General features: G+C 42.6%; 1 protein-coding gene across 2 annotated transcripts in view; it reads right to left on the bottom strand.

Annotated features, from left to right (window-relative positions):
* TANK (TRAF family member associated NFKB activator) overlaps positions 1–1,350 on the bottom strand; it is a 38,675-nt gene extending 37,325 nt beyond the window's left edge. For both annotated transcript variants that reach the window (XM_075831096.1, XM_075831097.1), the window contains exon 1: positions 1,262–1,350. The gene's annotated coding sequence lies outside the window, so the exon portion shown is untranslated. The remainder of the gene's footprint in view (positions 1–1,261) is intronic.
* Between the last annotated feature and the right edge of the window lie 18,201 nt (positions 1,351–19,551).

The following is a 19,551-nucleotide window of genomic DNA, read 5'->3' as shown; positions in this document are numbered from 1 at the left end:
AAAGTAGAGCCCAACTGTGATGTACATACAACCCCTTATGGGTTGTTAAGGAGTTTATCACATCATTACCATTGTAAACACAGGGCATATCAGCAATGAGGTCTAATAGGGTATTTGTGAATCAACAACTCATAAGAAATAGACCCTAGTGGTAAGTGATCCAAACGCAGCATGCTCCGGGTATGGCTTTTTTTTCAGGCGTTTTTCCCATCGGCTTCTATATTGGACTGCAAAAACGCCATAAAAAAAGCATGTACAAAAATACACAATGAAAAACACCACAAAAATCACATGTTACATTTTAATAACGCTAATATTTTTAGAAGCATTTTTTGATGCAGTTGAATTGACAGAACAATTGTGTGTTCCACATTGATTTTCGTGTCTATAGGTATCTGTAACATGACCTGGCCTAGTGACAGCAGGTACCATAGTGGGCATCTTTGCCCTCAGGGCTCTTGTACGGCTGAACAGTCTGCCCCTTAAAGGGGGTTTCCAGCCAGTAAAAACAGATGACCGATCATCAGCCTAGGCCATCAATAGCTGATGGGTCCGGGCCCAACTCCCGGGACCCCCGCCGATCAGCTGTTTTGAAGGGGCCGCAGCGCTCCTACGAGCGCTGCTTCCCCTTCATTTCTTCTTGCTCACTGTGAATCTTCGACATGCATTTAGTGGTGTTTTACAGGTATTGCTGCCTTTTCTCCCATTGAAGTGAATGGGAGAAAAGGCAGCAATACCTGTGAATCGCCGCTAAATGTGTGTCAAAGATTCACAGTGAGCAAGAAGAAATGAAGGGGAAGCAGCGCTCGTAGGAGTGCTGGGGCCCCTTCAAAATAACTGATCGGCGGGGGTCCCTGGAGTCGGACCGCGACCCATCAGCTATTAATGACCTATCCTGAGGATAGGCCATCTATTTTTATTTGCTGGAAAGTCCCTTTAATGCCTTTGCCAACCCAATTTGCTGCCACATGTTGCTCTACAAAAATGCCCAAACCTGTAAAACACCACAAAAAAAGGCAGAAGTGTGTGGTGGAGCCTATGTTTGTGTAACAACTGATCCACAAATCCACATCAGAGTTGTTTCCTGAGTGTAACTTTCAATATCAGGAAAAGATACTTTAAGCAATATCAAGGAATACAGTAGCAATGTAGCAGAGCTGTGAAAGCTCTGACTTTGCTACAGAGTCCTGTAACTAACTATATCATGAAGTAATGAACTAGCATTCCCCAAGTATCACTGTTAAGACCCCCCACTACTCACCAGTGTATTTTTGGCACTAATACGGAAGAAACCTTCTGCCTGGGACGCAGTAGGAAGAGTAGACACATAGGAGTTGCTTTGTAGGCTGACTGGACCTGCCCTATGCAGATGAGATGAAGTAATACAACTTGTAGGTTTCAATGGGAAGAGGAAACTCAGTGAAAGCTGAGCCGCACTCCCTCTGACGTAGGCAGGAACACCTCCTTTGCACACGCTTTCAGGGCACATTTGAACACTCAGTGATCTCAGAGAAAACACTTGTGCAAAATTTTCTGTCCTAAAACTGTGCAGTTCCAGCAGTCCTAGAAAATGTTGTGCGTTCACTATAGTGGGCAGATAACGCAGGGTCCTCTTTCGCTTGTTTGGTGATTTTCATTCTTATTCATTATTTGTCATTTAGTAAGTTTAACGGAGACAGACAATTTTTCTTTTTTTCTTTCCCGTATTAATAGAGCCTCAAGTTTTTTATTTTTTTATTGACAGCTGTACGTGGGATAGTTTTTTTCGGGCGAGTTAGGGCCAGTTCACACAGAGTTTTTTGACGAGTTTTTTTACGCGGAAACCACGCTGCAAAATGCGCCAAAAAACGGCTGAAAATGTCTCCCTTTGATTTAGAAAAACGTCACGAAATACGCCGCGAAAATCGGCGTGCAGGCATAGCAAAATCTGCCTCAAAATTCCAAACGAAATTTTGATGCAGATTTTCCTCCTGCAAAAAGCCCAGCCTTATATTTTTTAATTTGTACCATTTAGGGTATGTTCACACGTGCACGTCCGATACGCCTGAAATTACGGAGCTGTTTTCAAGTGCAGGCGTTTTTCGCTGCATCCATTACGGACATAATTGGAGCTGTTTTTCCATGGAGTCAATGAAAAACGGCTCCAATTAAGTCCCAAGAAGTGACAGGCACTTCTTTGACGCGGGCGTCTTCTTTACGCGCCGTCTTTTGACAGCGGCGCGTAAAAAAATGACCGTCGGCACAGAACATCGTAAGACCCATTCAAATGAATGGGTAGATGTTTGCTTGCGCATTGGAGCCGTATTTTTGGACGTAATTCGAGGTTAAAATGCCCGAATTACGTCCGTAAATAGGGTGTGTGAACCCAGCCTTAGTGTACTGAGGAACTGCAAATAGCTGCATTTCCGCCATAGTTTTTTCGGATTTGTTCTTTTTTTTTTTGGCGTTTACTTTGCAGTAAAAATAACATGTTAACTTTATTATGCGGGTCAGTACGATTACGTCATTACCAAATGTATATCGTGTTTTTATGTTTTACTACTTTTACAAAGTATAAACATTTGTTTAAAAAAATAGTTTTGCATCGCCATATTCTGAGACCCATACCTTTTTTAATTTTTGGTTGATGGAGCTGTGTGAGGGCTTATTCTTTATGTTGGATGAGCTGTAGTTTGGTATTGGTAACATTTTGGGGTCCATATGACTTTTTGATCACATTTTATTCCATTTTTTGGGGTATGCAACATGACTCAAAAGCAGCAATTCTGGTATTGTGAACTTTTTTCCCTACGGCACTTACCCAGCGGGTTAAATAACGATATTTTAATAGTTCAGACTTTTAAGGACACGGCGATACAAGTGATGTCTATTTTTTTTTATTGTTTACAGCTTTTTATGTGAAACATGGGAAAACGTTTTTTTTTTTAACTTAAACTGTTTTCATTTTTTTATTTTCTTAAAAATTCTTTTACACTTTTTGTTAGTACTCTTAGTGTATTGCCTTTTTCTGTGCTCTACTACTAAGCCTTGTCTTTGGCAAGGCTTAGTGGTAGGGCACGGAAGACAGACCTGGAGGCCTGCAAAAGGCCTCAGGCTGCCATGGCAACCAATTGGCACCCCACAATATCGTCCTAGAGGGTTAATTGGAGGACAGAGGGATTCCCCCTCCTCTGTCTTACTGCTCAGATGCTGCGACATCTGAGGGGTTAAAGTGTAACTAAACAGTTGACAAACTTCTGACATGTCATAGTGACATGTCAGAAGTTTGGATTGGTGGGGGTCCGAGCACTGAGACCCCCACCAATCGCTCAAAAAAAATGGCTGAAGCGTTAGTGTGAGCGCTCAGCCGCTTCGTGTCTGTTCGGCTTTCCCCGGAAAGCCGATGTATCGGAGTACGGGGTCATAGACTTTCTATTGAGCCCGTACTCCCATACATTGATTTCTGGAAAAAGCTGAACAGACACGAAGCAGCTCACACAAGTGCTTCTGTCGCTTCCTTTTAGCGATTGGTGGGGGTCTCAGTGCTCGGACCCTCACCAATCAAAACTTCTGACATGTCACTATGACATGTCAGAAGTTTGTCAAACATTTAGTTATCCCTTTAAACAGCCAGACTCTGAGTTATCTCGGAGTCATCATTGCAGGCACGTTTTAGCGGTATGAAATAGCCAGCTTCTGTTGCGCTTGGTACGGGCTTAGCTCCCGAGCCCGCGCCATATTGCGCACATCCACTGTACATGTACAGCAGATGTTGCCAACGCGTTACTGTTTCCCCTAATTGTAAAGCTCTACAGAATATGTTGCAGCTATTATAAATAAAGGTTCTTGTACTTATATTCTTACCAATTATATAATATTCCACATGTATTTTCTAAGCAGGACCTATAATACTGTTACTATTGAACTCCATGGTTTGTGAATAAAATTCTTAAACTAAAGTGAAGACTGACATTTTACAGAGGCAGAGCAGTAGAAGAGAGGGCACATGGGAGGAATATATAAGAATGCAGATTTATATATTCCCTTCAGGGTCTCTGGTATTGTAACGGCCGCCCTTAGTGGTTGTCCGCTTCGAAAGACAGCATACAAAATAACTGAAGAGTTACATGTTGGGCGCTGTAAGAATTTTTTTTTGCTGCAAACCAGCGTATGGCATCTGTGTGGGCTGTGATAGACAGGCTCCGTCTCATAGCAATGGACCGGAATTGAGAAAGCTCTAAACCTGGATGTTTAACCCCTCACATACCATGAGCAATAGTGATCATGTCACCTTTGGGGTGTAAACAAAAGTTGAGGTCTCCCATTGTTCACCCACCCTGGCAAAATGATCATATGGACTAACAAAGGTCTCCAGGGCTGTCCTCCCATAGTGTCACATAAAACATGGCTTTGTCAAGGAAAGAATATAAAATGTATGGCTGTTAAAATGCAATGAAGCAAAAAAACAAATTCCCTCATTAATGGTTTGCAAATCTGGCTGTTTACCCTGTGTATTCATTGCGTAGTTGGATTAAAGGGGCTGTCCAGTCTCTAAAAATTGATGGCCTAACCTCAGAATAGGCCATCAATAGCTAATGGGTCGGGGTCCAACTCCCGGGACCCCCGCCGGTAAGCTGTCTTGAAGGGGGTGCAGTGCTCGTACGAGCGCTACTGCCCCTTCATTTCTACTTGTTCACTGTGAATCGCCAACACTGATGTAGCGGCGATTCATAGGTATTGCAGTGAATGGGAGAAGAAGGCTGCAATACCTGTGAATCGCCACTACATCCGTATCGGCGATTCACAGTGAGCAAGTAGAAATGAAGGAGAGCCGGCGCTTGTATGAGCACTGCACCCCCTTCAAAACAGCTGATCGGCTGGGGTCCTGGGAGTCGGACCCTGACACGTTAGCCCTTGATGGCCTATCCTGAGGATAGGCCATCCATGTTTGGGGACTGGACAACTCCTTCAAGTTTTATTCTTTTTAATTTTAATTAAATTGCTTTTATACATTTTTATTGCAGGTTTTCTTGTTGCCTTTTTCTGAAGTTGACACGTAGTGCAAAACAAGTTATATCAAAAGAGAAACTAAGCGGCAGACTTCATGTCAAATATCCTGTTTCTACAGATAGCATCTAGAGAAGAGCTGGCAGTGTGCATGCCGCAGGAGCAGGACAAGACTCGCCACTTTCAACCATTGCTGTAAGTCTGAGGATACAACAACAATTCTCATCATTATGTACAACCACATGACTCCAGTTATGACGTTAATATTTCATGACTGGCCTTGTGGAGAAACAAGTCAAAGATTGCAACAGAAAGTAGGTTAGAAATAATTAAAATAGCAAAGAACGACTTCAACCCCCATCATTGTCAGTACTCTTGAAGAAGTTTCACCCTTGTGATTGATGGAGGTTGTGGTGTACAAGCAACTATCTGACACCTACACATAGTGGTAGCAGCCATGTTGTCTCTTTCTTTAGGTATATAGTCTGGTCGTGTTAATCTACACAGTGTGTTAGATCTCAGAGATTACTAGTTCCTGCAAAGATAAAAGTTGTCTTATAATTGTAAGAAATTATGTTCAGCCATGTGTTTAGGTGCTTTTACACGGCCCGATTCCTGGCCTGGAAAAACAAGTGCTGATCGACAATACAGCATGTCAATTGGCGAACGATAACTCTACTCACAAGGAGCAACAATCGTTAATGTATCGGGCCGATTGTTAATACGGTTGTTCGTCCCCATGCGTTTGCATCATGTCGGCAGCACATCTGGCCCGTGTGAAAGGGCCTTTAGTTGTCACCCAGCTCCTCCAGAAAAGGAGCCAACATTTTCCTCAGCGCTGCTCAGAGATTGTGATCACTCACATCAGTCATATTTATTTCAGATTTTTGTTTTTAAGCTAAAGACGGAATTGCTGTATTCTGGCGTTTTCTCTATCAGACATCCCCTTCTCATATACCTAAGGCGGCATTTATACTTACATTTGTCTTTTATTCTTTTTGACATATATCTTATCAATAAAATGGAAAAGAGAATCATTTTATACACCCTATGTATTTCTATGGAATGCAAAGTGATAAAAAAAAAATTTATAGGACCAAAAAATTATTCAGCCTCAGGGTTGCAATAGCGGTAGGTAGGCAGAGCAGAGAACGGTTACAATTTTTTAATAAAATATGTTTTTACTTTCTAGACAGTACAGTGCAAAACTCTAGGCAGATGTAGAAAAATGCGGAAAGTAAGAACGCTTTCAAAAATAGAAGTGTTCATTTTTTGTATCAATTAACAAAATACAAAGTGAATGAAGAGAAGAGAAATCAAAATCAAATCAATATTTGGTGTGACCACCCTTTGCCTTCAAAACATCATCAATTCTTCTAGGTATACTTGCACGCAGTTTTTGAAGGAACTCGGCATGGAGGTTGTTCCAAACATCTTGGAGAATTAACCACAGATCTTCTGTGGATGTCGCTTCCTCAAATCCTTATGTCTCTTCATGGTAATCCCAGACCGACTCAATGATGTTGAGATCAGGGCTCTGAGGGGGCCATATAATCAGTCTCAGGGCTCCTTGTTCTTCTTTACGCTGAGGATAAGGGTATGTGCACACGTGAACTGTCTTTTACGTCTGAAAAGACAGACTGTTTTCAGGAGAAAACAGCTGCCTCGTTTCAGACGTAAAAGCTCCTCCTCGTATTATGCGAGGCGTCTTTGGAGCTAGTAATCGTGAGCTGCTCTTCATTGACTTCAATGAAGAACGGCTCAAATTATGTTGCAAAGAAGTGCCCTGCACTTCTTTGCCGAGGCAGTCAACTTACACGTCGTCGTTTGACAGCTGTCAAACGACGACGCGTAAATGACAGGTCGTTGGCACAGTACGTCGGCAAACCCATTCAAATGAATGGGCAGATGTTTGCCGACGTATTGTAGCCGTAATTTCAGACGTAAAACGAGGCATAATATGCCTCGTTTATGTCTGAAAATAGGTCGTGTGAACCCAGCCTTACTCTAAATGACATTGGCTATTTGTTTGGGGTCATTGTCCTGCTGCAGGATAAATTTGATGCCAATCAGACGCCTCCCTGATGGTATTGCGTTATAGATAAGTATTTGCCTGTATATCTCAGCATTGAGGACGCCACTAATCCTGACCAAATCCCTGACTCTATTTGCTGAATTGCAGCCCCAAACTTGCAAGGAACCTTCACCATGCTTCACTGTTGCCGGCAGACACTCATTTTGTGCCGCTCTCCAGCCCTTCAGCAAACAAACTTTCTTCTGTTACAGCCAAATATTTCACATTTTGAATCATCAGTCCAGAGCACCTGCTGCCATTTTTCTGCACCCCAGTTCCTTTGTTTTCATGTATAGTTGAGCCGCTTGGCTTTGTTTCCACATCGAAGGTATGGCTTTTTGACTGCAATTCTTCCATGAAGACCACTTCTGGTCAGACCTCTGAAAAGTAGATGAGTGTACCTGGCTCCCACTGGTTTTTGACAGTTCTGAGCTGATGGCACTGCTGGACATCTTCCGATTTCAAAGGGAAGTAAGCATGATGTGTCTTTGTTCTGCTGCACTGTTTCCATGGCCGACCACTGCGTCTATGGTCCTCAACGTTTCCTATTTCTTTGTTCTTCTTCAAAAGAGCTTGAACAGCAACATCTTGAAACCCCAGTCTGCTTTGAAATCTTTACCAAATGAAGAAAAGGAGCACTGAACTACCAAACTATACACAAAATATAAAAAGTCTATTGTAATGACATAAAGATTAAAATAAATTAACATACATAAAGAGGCAAATAAAGCATAAATCCAAAAAACACATATTGAAATCTTTGCCTGGGAGATACCTTGCTGTTGCAGTATAACTACCTTGTGTCTTGTTACTGTGCTCAGTCTTGCCATTGTGGACCTGTGACATGAAACTGTGTTCCACAACCTCACCTTTGTAGCAGAGTTTGGCTGTTCCTCATCCAGTTTTAAGCCTCCTACACAGCTGTGTCTGTTACAGTTAATGAATGTGTTTCAACTTACATATGAAAATTATGATCATTATTACCTATTTGGCATAATTGGTTAATCATACACCTGACTATAATCCTATAAAATCCATGACTTTGTGTAAGTGTACCTAGAAGAATTAATACCGTTTTGAAGGCAAAGGGTGGTCACACCAAATATAGATTGGGTTTAGATTTCTCTTCTGTTCATTCACTTTGTATTTTGTTAATTGATAAAAAAAAAACTATTTAATTATTGAAAGCATACTTACTTTCCAGCATTTTCCCACAACAGCCTAAAACTTTTGCACAGTATATATGTATATATATATATATATATATATATATATATATATATATATATATAGACGAATGGATCCAGCAGCACTGGTATAATGTGGGTGCAAGCCAAGGGGAGCAGACCAAGATCCCAATTGTGTGCGGTACAAAAAATAGGCAGCACTCCGTTCAAATAAATGTGAAGAAAGAGGGTACTTTATTGTCCCATAGACAGCAACGTTTCAGCTCCTTCCACTGGAGCCTTTCCGCCCTGTAGATAACGCCATACAGTCCCCCTGTAGGGAACGCCATACAGCCCACCCCTGTAGGGAACGCCATATAGCCCCCCCTGTAGGGAACGCCATACAGCCCCCCTGTAGGGAACGGCATACAGCGCCCCCTGTAGGGAACGCCATACAGCCCCCCCTGTAGGGAACGGCATACAGCGCCCCCTGTAGGGAACGCCATACAGCCCCCCTGTAGGGAACGCCATACAGCCCCCCCTGTAGGTAACGACATACAGCCCCCCCCGTAGGATAGGGGATACATTTGTGATCCCTGGCAGCGATAGGGAGAACGGGGGACCGAAAGTCCCCCGAAGTTCTCCATGACTAACCTCTGACTTCCGGCGTCTGCGCAGCTCAATAAAAATTAAAGGAGCGCTGGTCACGCATGCGCACAAGCGTGACCGGCGCTCCATTCATTTCTACGGAGCTGCCGACACAGACCCCGGAACTCCGAGGTTTGTGATGGAGAACTTCATGGGACTTTCAGTCCCCCGTTCTCCCTATCAATGCCAGCGATCACACATGTATCTCCTGTCCTGTAGATAGGGGATACATGTCTTTTGTTTAATGGCATAGCGGGGAGATACCTCCCTGCTCTGCCGTAGTGTTCAGTGGCGTCGCGCTGTAGCAGCCATAGCGGCTGCTAGCGGAGCCTCCGGCCATGGTGGGGGCCCGTGCCGGTGGGCAACATGGGCCCCCTCATGCCGCGGGCCCCGTAGCAGCCGCTACGGCTGCTACGTCGGTAGTTACGCCACTGCGTCTAGTCCCATACCACAGAAGAGCTACAGTAGCAGAAATGTTAATGCTGGTTATAATAGAAAGAACACGCAGAGCATCGCAGCCTGTTGCATAAAGGACTGTGTAGCCGCAGACTGGTCAGAGTGCCCATGCTGACCCCTGTCCACTTCCGAAAGCACCTACAATTGGCACGAGAGCATAGAACAGCAGAACCTGAACATGGAGCAATGGAAGGAGGTGCCTGGTCAGATGAATCATGTTTTCTTTAACATCTTGTGGATGGCCGGGTGCGTGCGCATTGTTTACCTGGGGAATAGATGGCTCCAGGATGCACTATGGGGAGAAGACAAGCCAGCGGAGGCAGTGTGATGCGCTGGGCAATATTCTGCTGGGAAACCTTGGGTCCTGGCATTTATGTGGATGTTACTTTGACATGTACCACCTAACGAAAAATTGTTGCAGACCAAGTACACCCCTTCTTGAAAACGGTACACCCTAATGGCCACTTTCAGCAGGATAATGTGTCCTGCCACACAACAAAAATTGTTCAGGAATGGTTTGAGGAACATGACAAAGAGTTCAAGGTGTTGACCGTGCCTCCCAATTCCCCAGATCTCAATCCCAGCGATCATGTGCTTGAAAAACTCGCCAGATCCATGGAGGCCCAACCTCACAAATTACAGAACATAAAGGATCTGCTGCTAAAACCTTCAGAGGTCTTGTGTAGTCCATGCCTCGACGGTCAGAGCTAATTTGGCGGCAGAAGTGGTCTTCACAATATTAGGCAGCGGATTTTTTTCTTTGTATTTGCTTCTAATTTAAGACATAGAGCTAAGATAAATGAGGAAAGGACTTGGTGTGATAGCGACTAACTGTCAGTTATCCCTTTACCACAGAAAGTATGTGGGCAGATGGCAACGCGCCAATTGGCTGGAGGAATGAATAGTATATACTGCAGTGTCACTCACAACATACATTTGCAATGACGAGAAAAAGAAATCTGCTATTTACTTACTGACAAAAAATGCAGATGGTCCTGATCCGTGCGGTGAGATTATCTCTACAGTAATGGAAAGCAAGTCAAAGAAACCTAGGAGCTACCTGTGTATAGGAGGGTCAGGTAGTTGTCATTATTCTTTTAGTGTGAGGGTATGTTCACACGCAGTGTTTACAGGCGTAATTCGGGTGTTTTACGCCTCAAATTATGCCTGAAAAAACGCCCCTAATACGCCTACAAACATCTGCCCATTGCTTTCAATGGGAATTACGATGTTCTGTTCCCACGAGCCTTTATTTTACGTGTCGCTGTCAAAATACGGCGCGTAAAATGACGGCTCGTCAAAAGAAGTGCAGGACACTTCTTGGGACAATTTTGGAGGCGTTTTTCATTGACTCCATTGAAAAACAGCTCCAAAAACGGCCCTAAAAACGCAGCGAAAAACGCGAGTTGTTAAATAAAACGTCTGAAAATCAGGAGCTGTTTTCGCTGCGTGTGAACATAGCCATATATTTATGATTAAACTAGCAGTGCAGAGAATACCTTTTGTATCCTTGAAGGAGTCGTTTAAGGGGATTTCCTCGCATTAGTTGAATGCTATATGCTTTTATATAGAAAACTCACATTAAGGTCTATTATAAGAATTAAAATGTCCAGAGGGCCTTTTGGGGCCATAGATTTGAAGCAGGGGGCTAAATATCTTCTATTCTGGCTTAGTCGTCCACTTTTTCCCCTCCCAGCTGTGTGGGGGAAAGAAAGTGAATTACTGTAAGCACATTAAGGCTGGATTCACACGAACGTGTATTGCGTCCGTACTGGCCGCGTGGTTTTCACGCGCCACGCACAGACCAATACAAGTCTATGGGGCAGTACAGACAGTCCGTGCTTTTTGCGCAGCGTTTGTCCGCTGCGTAAAAAGCGCGACATGTTCAATATCTCTGCGTATTTTGCGCATCACGCACCCATTGAAGTCAATGGGTGCGTGAAAACCACGCAGGTCGCACGGAAGCACTTCCGTGCGAACTGCCTGTTTCGCGCAACAGCTGTCAAAAGGATGAATGTAAACAGAAAAGCACCACGTGCTTTTCTGTTTACAAACATCCAAATGGCGTGTCATAATGATGGCGGCTGCGCGAAAACCATGCAGCCGCGCATCATATGATGTTGCCTCACGGAGCAGGTAAGTGGCTTTTGCGCAGGCAAAACGCCACGTGTTTTGCGTGCGCAAAAACGTCACGCACGTCTGAATCAGCCCTAAGTCCAGGATGACACATTCCGTTTTTGAGGCAGTTTTTGTTGCCGTTCTTTTGAGCCAATGAAAAAGTGGATGCAAAAAGAAGAAAAAGTACAAAGAAAAGACTAATGCATTTACTTTCTTTTGTGTCCACTCCTGTATTTGGCTCAAAGGACTGAGCCAAAAACTGTATTAAAACGGAGTGTGTAATCCTGGCCTAAAGGTAAATTGACACGCAGCAGATTTGTTGCAGAAATCTCTGAGACTGTCCCCTTTATCTGAATGGAGCTTGCAGAAATCTATGCACAATGCTGCAGAAACACCCAATTCAGATGTATGGAATGGACTTTTCAGTTACAGAAATTTCTGCAATGAATCTGCTGCATGTGAACCACGCATTTCCGTGACAAATGTACAGTGAGTAGTAGTACGGACCTATAGGAACATCGTACAGGCGCCCTACATATAGTTCTGCCGTGTGCATTAGCCATTAGGCTCCGTTCACGTACTGCAGTTTTGGTGTAATTTTTCATGCATTTATTATTACCCAAAAGCAGGGGTGGATCCTAAGCGAAGGAGACGAGAAGGAGGAGAAGTGTCATTTAAGGCTTTACATTTCTCCCCTCATCCTTTTCCAGTTATAGCTAAAAAAAACAACTGCTTACAAAATGGAAATGCAAAATGTGAATGAGATCTTAGTGACCTTTACCACAATAATAACTGATCTGGGTTTTGTTGGACCCAGCAGCCCTTATATAATAATAGACCTCAGGTGACCACACGACCACATCCTGAGCATAGCAGAATAAAGCATAAAGTAATTTTTTTCTTGACCTTTCTATGGATCCTCCGGTTGTCACAGACAGCCGAGATTCCCTCCTGCACTGCATGCGAATCTTTGAAAACCCAAAATGTATTATTCACTAAAAAGCTGAGCTGATATGTGGCTTTTATTATGTTCTTATTTTCACAGCACCATAAAATGCCCATACAGTGGGAACATAAGAATGTCCCTCACAATCCCCCCGGATGACATCATCAGCAGTGACATGACCAGAGTGTTCTTACCCACTATGGAGCCTTGAAGGAGGTTTAAAAAGTCTCCGGCATAGGCTACCTCTGCACCATCGCCCTCTATGGACCCTTAAAGGGCATGCACGATGCATGTTTGGCTATCCGTCAGCTGCGGGTCACGGTACGGAATTTATGGGTTAGCACCCCTTGTACTGCCACTGTCCATCATGCCCTCATCTGTGATGTCACCACCTGTGATATCAACCACTACTCCTGTGCCTTAATGGCAAAACATACTTTTCTTATATCTTATACTTACCCAGAAGTCTGTGTTCCTCCCTCCTGTGCGGCCCCATGGGATGACTTTTCACCCCATGTGACTGTTGCAGCCAATCACAGGCTGTAGTGGTGGTCACAAGGAATAAAAGTCCTCCGGCCTGCATGACGTCAGAGGGCCGGCCTCCTGGTATGACGCTTCATCCCATGTGACCACCACTGCAGCCAATCAAAAGCTGCAGCCGTCTGTGATGAAACATCATCCCAGGAGGCCAGCCTGCTAACAGTGCTGCAGTTTTTCGCAGCGGACATTCTGGGCGAAAACCTGCACCACAGTTTGGTGCGTTTTTTTGCAGATACGCTGCGTGATTTTACCGCTCCGTGTGAACTCAGCCTTGCAGAATTTCTTCTCCCCATTGAAGTCTATGAACCAAACACGCAGCATCTTCACAAAGTCGAACTGAAAGTCACAAATTGAAAGTCGCACTGCAGAACACTTTCCGCATGACTTTTCTGCGTTTTTATTTCCACAGCGCGAGCATGAGATTTTCTAAATCTCATCCACTTTGCTGATACTACAAATGCTGCGGAATTTCCGCACAGAATTCCGTTGCGGAAATTCCGCAGCATTTGGGCTGCGTGGGAACTTGGCTGAGGAACATAAGCTTGCCAGTCTGGCCAGTAGCATTCATCCAGCAAATAGCACACAGTTGATCTGGACAAAAGTATTGGTGAAGAAACTTAATGTGAATCAGGCTATTCCATGAGTACAGGCCCATACAGCAGTGCACCGAGTACTACTACTCCATAGAGAGACTTTGTTTCCCACCGCATGCTATGAGAATACAACTATAATTCAGCATACAGTATGTTGGCAAATGCCACGATTTTTTGGGTCAGGGAATCCATGAGAGAAAAAACCTCCTTGTGCCTCCATGTGACAATCAATGTCACACAGGTTACTATAGGCTCTAAACGTCATATCTTGCTCAATCATACGCACTCCAACACTAAGGCCCCATGCACACGAACGTATTTTTGCGGCTGCATTTCACCTCCAAATCTGCGGGTGAATTGCGTCCCTATTCATTACAATGGGCCCATGCACACGACCGTGCTTTGCCCGGGAGCCTGGACCACAAAAAGATAAAACATGTCTTATTACGGCCACGTTTTGCGGTCCAGTCTCGTTGAAATTAATGCACACGGCCATGTGCACGGCCCATGGTTTGCGGGTGGCCGCGGGTGTCACTCCGCGGCCGTCCGAGCCGCAAATCACGGCCCGTGCACACCACTACGGTCGTGTGCATGAGGCCTAAGGAAAAAAACAAAAAACTTTTAATTGAAATAATCAGTGGGTGGGTAGGACACATATACTAGGACTAGCTTGGGTCAGACATTCTCAGTTCTCTGCCACTGATTTTGTCACAAATCTGCAACAAAATCCGTATGTATAAGATGCGGGTTTTGCAGCAGATTTCACACCTTGCATGCCCTGAATTCTGAACAAATATTTTAGCTACATGTGAATGGGGTTTTTAAAACAAAGTATCATAAAAAGCAACACTTGCAGTGGGTGAGTTTTATAAGAGGCCTCGTACACACTGCTGTGTGCACGGACCCTGTACGGTAGCACACAGAACCGTAGATATGTATTGCCGTATGGTGCCTCCAAGTTTCCCCTAGAAGTAAAGCAATGGGGAATATACCTCCGTAATACAGCATGCGATAGTACACATCAGTATTTTTAAAATACCTATAAACATATATGTAGATACTATCATGTAAATACAAAAATAACCTAATATCTCACCATTTATACCATACAAAAGATTTTTATTTTTATTCTCCAGAGTAACAAACACAATAGCCATCAAGACCCAAAATTACAAACAGGTTAGGCCTCGTTCACATCTGCGTTGGGGTCCCATTCTGACGTTCCGTCTGAGCTATCCGTCAGAACGGGACCCTGAGCTGACACAAACTGATACAAACGCAAACCAGAGGTTTCCGTTTCCATCACCATTAATTTCAATGGTGACAGATCCGGTGCCGGTGTGAGCGCTCAGCTGCTTCGTGTCTGTTCGGTTTTTTCCGGAAATCAATGTATCGGAGTATGGACTTAATAGAAAGGTTATGAGCCCGTACTCCGATACATTGGCTTTCCGGAAAAAGCCGAACAGAGACGAAGCGGCTGAGCGCTCACACAAGCGCTTCTGCCGCTTCCTTTTAGCGATTGGTGGGGGTCTCATTGCTCGGACCCCAACCAATCAAAACTTCTGACATGTCACTATGACTTGTCAGAAGTTTGTTGAACGTTTAGTTCCCCTTAAAATAAACTGCACCCTAAACATGGAGATTATTTAGTCATACATGCACATAACAAAAAAATAATAAGCAAAAGCACTAAACATAACAGATAGTAAAGCTCTGAAAATATTTGAATAATGTAACATCTTGGGCACTTGAGATAAACATTAGTTTAGAAATAAAAACACAAAAATAAATAATACTGATAGCAACACTATATTCATGCCTACTACTACCACTAAAATACAACCACCACTGCTAATAATACTTTTACTATGACATAATAGTAATGCTAAAAAATGAATTATATATTGAATTAAAATACAAAAAATACATTGTAATTATTAATGTCTAGAAATAAAAAAAATCTATTGAAGAATTATAATTGCCGCAAACGGAGAGTTTTTGTTACAGACCCAAAATGTTTTTGTTTTTTTTTACAATAAATAAAGCAATTAATTCAGAGACTCACAGACTATTTCGTTTATTCCTGTAAGGCCTAATGTCCGTGGCAGAGTTTTTTGTATAGAGCGTTTATGGGGGTACACAGGGTCCCTGCGGCTCCGTACTTCTAATCTGTAACCACTCCGTGTGCCTCTGTATGGTGCCTCCATACGACACTATATTATGGATATATTCTACCATACAAGAAATGCTTTCAGTCTAGAATAATTACAATAGAGCTCCGATAATACACGGCGCAATTTTTTTTTGTCGCATTTATGTGGAAAACCTCTGTATGCCGTTATATGAAGTGGGAGTAAGGCCCATATGGGTGCCATATTATGGCTCCGTACAATAGATTTTATTGTTTTTTTTACCGCATAGGCCAGACGCGCAGGTGTGGATGTAACGTTCTTGTAGTGATATTTTCGGCATTCATTCTAAAAAGGAATAACGTAACACACAAAAAAAACACGTGTACAAAAGTTTTGCAGTTATCTATAAAATGACTTGCAGCACCATGTCAGTATAGTTTTTAAATAAATGCCGCCACAATTAAACATTATTGCCCCAGCCCCCCAGTATGAGATCAGTAATGCAGAGCTGCAGAGTCCAGGCTGTCAATGCCGTATGACAATCAGTTGTAGCCGACATAGACAAGTTAATATAATAAATCCAGCGCTATATTTGACATTTACCTTATCGTCCTGTATTACAGTATTCCATCTGAAAATATTATTTCTATACAAGATCCAGGAATGGGTTAGGCAGGTCCTGACTGTGAAATTTCAGCAAATGATCTGGCCTGTGCAGATGGTGATTGCTAGTAATGTCTGGGAACTTCCAGGGGGAATCCCCGAGCTTGGCTTCCTTATTTGTAGAACATATCAACCAATTGCTTGCAGTATCTTAACCCGATACGCTATGTAATTCTGGCCTATTCTTAGACATTCGGAATTTTTTTTCTTAGAATACCTAGCGTTTCTAAATATTTTAAAATTCTGCCTATATCTGAGACGGATGAGGCTGCATTACCTTGTGTAATGATATATATATATACCGTAATTGAACAGAGTTATATTACCAAAAGCTAAACTTGCATGATGCCACATTAGTAATGACATTTCAAACTTGTGACTGTCAAATTGTCGCTGTCATTGCGGCACTGTCACACTGTGACTTTAAAAGATTTCATGTGTGTTTTTTGCCAGCAGTAGTAACTAAAGATGTAGCAGAGCTGAATAATGTTTTGTTTCCCTTGCCATGGAGTTGCAGCGGAAATGAATACAGATGGGTCCTTACTTTGTCTTAAATTGCATTAAGTTATACAATTTGACATTAAAACCAATTCATAACAATCTTGTGCCATGTAGTAAAAAAAAGTATATGTTTTAACATGGGAGTCTATAGGCGACGGATGGCTGACAGAAGCCCCTGATGAATGCCATCCATCAGCTATCCGTCGCCCGTAGACTCCCATGTTAAAAAACGTATTCGTTTTATGTATCCTATTTTTAACTGGCTGGCTGTGACGTATAGTTTTTTTTTTTTTTAAACATAGGAGTCTAAGGGCAACTTATGGCTGGCGGATGGCATCAGTGAGATGTATACATATTTTTACATGTCTGTTTCACATCTCGTGTCATACATCTCGGGTTATGTCGGATTTAGAGAGAAAGTAAGGGAAGAAACTTTCTATCTATCTATCTATCTATCTATCTATCTATCTATCTATCTATCTATCTATCTATCTATCTATCTATCTATCTATCTATCTATCCATCTATCCATCCATCCATCCACCCACACGCACATATATGCGCACACACATGCACATACACACACACACACACGTGCACATGCACATATGAACACACACACACATATATACACACACACACACACACACACACACACACACACACACACACACACATATATATATATACACACACACACACACACACACATATATGCACACAAACATTCATGCCAATGAATTCCTTCTATATATGTATTTTATGGCACATCCTTATGTTGATGTTATCAATATGAAATGCATTTTTTCTACTGTACACTACAAATCTGAAACCTGGCTAGTTGATCACTATAAAGGAACAAATCTTCTATTTTCCGTTGATTTGCCAATATGCAGATCACACTGATTCACCTCCAATCTAGAACCCGGCGAATCGGTTCTACCATCTGTAATAATGAGATTTTGATAGTTGCCAGCTGGTGCCTGCTATAGCTATATATAATATTCTATTCTATAACGTGTTACATATGAAGGCTTAAATGATCTCCCATGTTTAAAGCTTTATATATGAAACATAAATCACATTTATTCCATAGTAGTTTATATATACGGAACCATTTTTAGGCAAGTTTAGAGATATGGGTAAAAAAACACCTATTTTGGCATTATTTCAGCATTTACATTTAGCAGCTGCTATAACATCTTCATATGCCTGAATGCTTTTTCAAAGGCAAAACACACCTGTTCCAATAACATTTTACCCATTTACTGCGGCGGTGACAGATTTTCCTCTAAGCCTCTATGCTCCCTGCATCATTCCAATTTGTGGCATTCACTAGTCACCAAGGATTAGTGGGTGAAAAGAAAAGATATTTATGATAGATATACTGTTACAGAGCTGGGGAGTTGGTAGGGAATGCATGAGAAGAAGCATTTGTAACTATTATGATAATTATATCACAAGGAATACAAGATTGATTCCCTTGAGAGGAACTTGACAAGATTCAGTAAAATGCACAATATGGGCTATGAAAATTAAAGGAAAGGCACCTAAGTATGTCCATGTATCTACATCATTAGTAATATTGATACAAGGCACAAGTCCATTAAGTTCAGCTTATGATTTCATGTCGTGTTGATCCAGAGGAAGGAAAAAACTAATTTTTGCAAAGCCTTAAAGAACATCTGTCACCAAAATGCTCTTTTTGTGTGTTTTTGGACCAATATGGCTATAATGATATCATAAATATATTCTGCAATATGCGACAACTTTTTTCTTCATACAAGTACCACAGTTATTATGCACCAAAACTGTTCTTCTTAAAGGGTTATCCAGCCGATAAAAATTGATGTCTTATCCTCAGGATAGGCCATCAATAGCTGATGGGTCAGGGTCCGACTCCCAGGACCCCCTGCCGATCAGCTGTTTTGAAGGGGCCGCAGTGCTACCCCTTCATTTCTTCTTGCTCACTGTGAATGTTCAACACACATTTAGTGGCAATTCACAGGTATTGCAGCCTTCTTCTCCCATTGAAGTGAATGGGAGAATAAGGCTGCAATACCTGTGAACCGCCACTAAATGTATGTTGTACATTCACAGTGAGCAAGAAGAAATTAAGGGGAAGCATCGCTCATACGAGCGCTGCGGCCCCTTCAAAACAGCTGATCAGCGGGGGTCCCGGGAGTCGGACCCGGACCCATCAGCTATTGATGGCCTATGCTGAAGTTAGGCCATCCATTTTTATCGGCTGGAAAACCCCTTTAACTGCATCTGTGAAGCTACTCAAGTACCTGTGGTCCATCCATTTCTGTATACTCTATAATGGAAGCTTCACTACAGATCTTCACGTACCTTTCACACAGCGATATCATAGTTTAGCAGTATATTAGCTCTAGACAGTGTGACAATCATAAGCAATCTGTGACTGTGCCTGGCAGAGAGAAGGGAGGAGGGGGGAAACAAGGACCAGCACTAGGGACCAGAGAACCATGTTGCCCCTCCATCAAAAGCTTCAGCTTTGAACAGAACTTTACATGGTTACTGTTTCCCAGTAGTGTGCTTTAATCGAAGACTAAGAAACCCCTTAGGCTCCTAAAATGTCTTAAAATTCCTGTTTTATTTACATCCTATCCATGGAAAGCAAATACGTTCAAACTGATCCTTATTGTCTCCATAATCCATTTTCTTAGAGCAGCATTTGGGGATTGAATTGAAACCGGGTGTGATT

This window comes from Rhinoderma darwinii, chromosome 6 (genome assembly GCF_050947455.1).
Source record: "Rhinoderma darwinii isolate aRhiDar2 chromosome 6, aRhiDar2.hap1, whole genome shotgun sequence".
Lineage (NCBI taxonomy): Eukaryota > Metazoa > Chordata > Amphibia > Anura > Rhinodermatidae > Rhinoderma > Rhinoderma darwinii.
The sequence above is the reverse complement of the archived record's forward strand: the minus strand, read 5'-3'. Positions and strand labels throughout refer to the sequence as shown.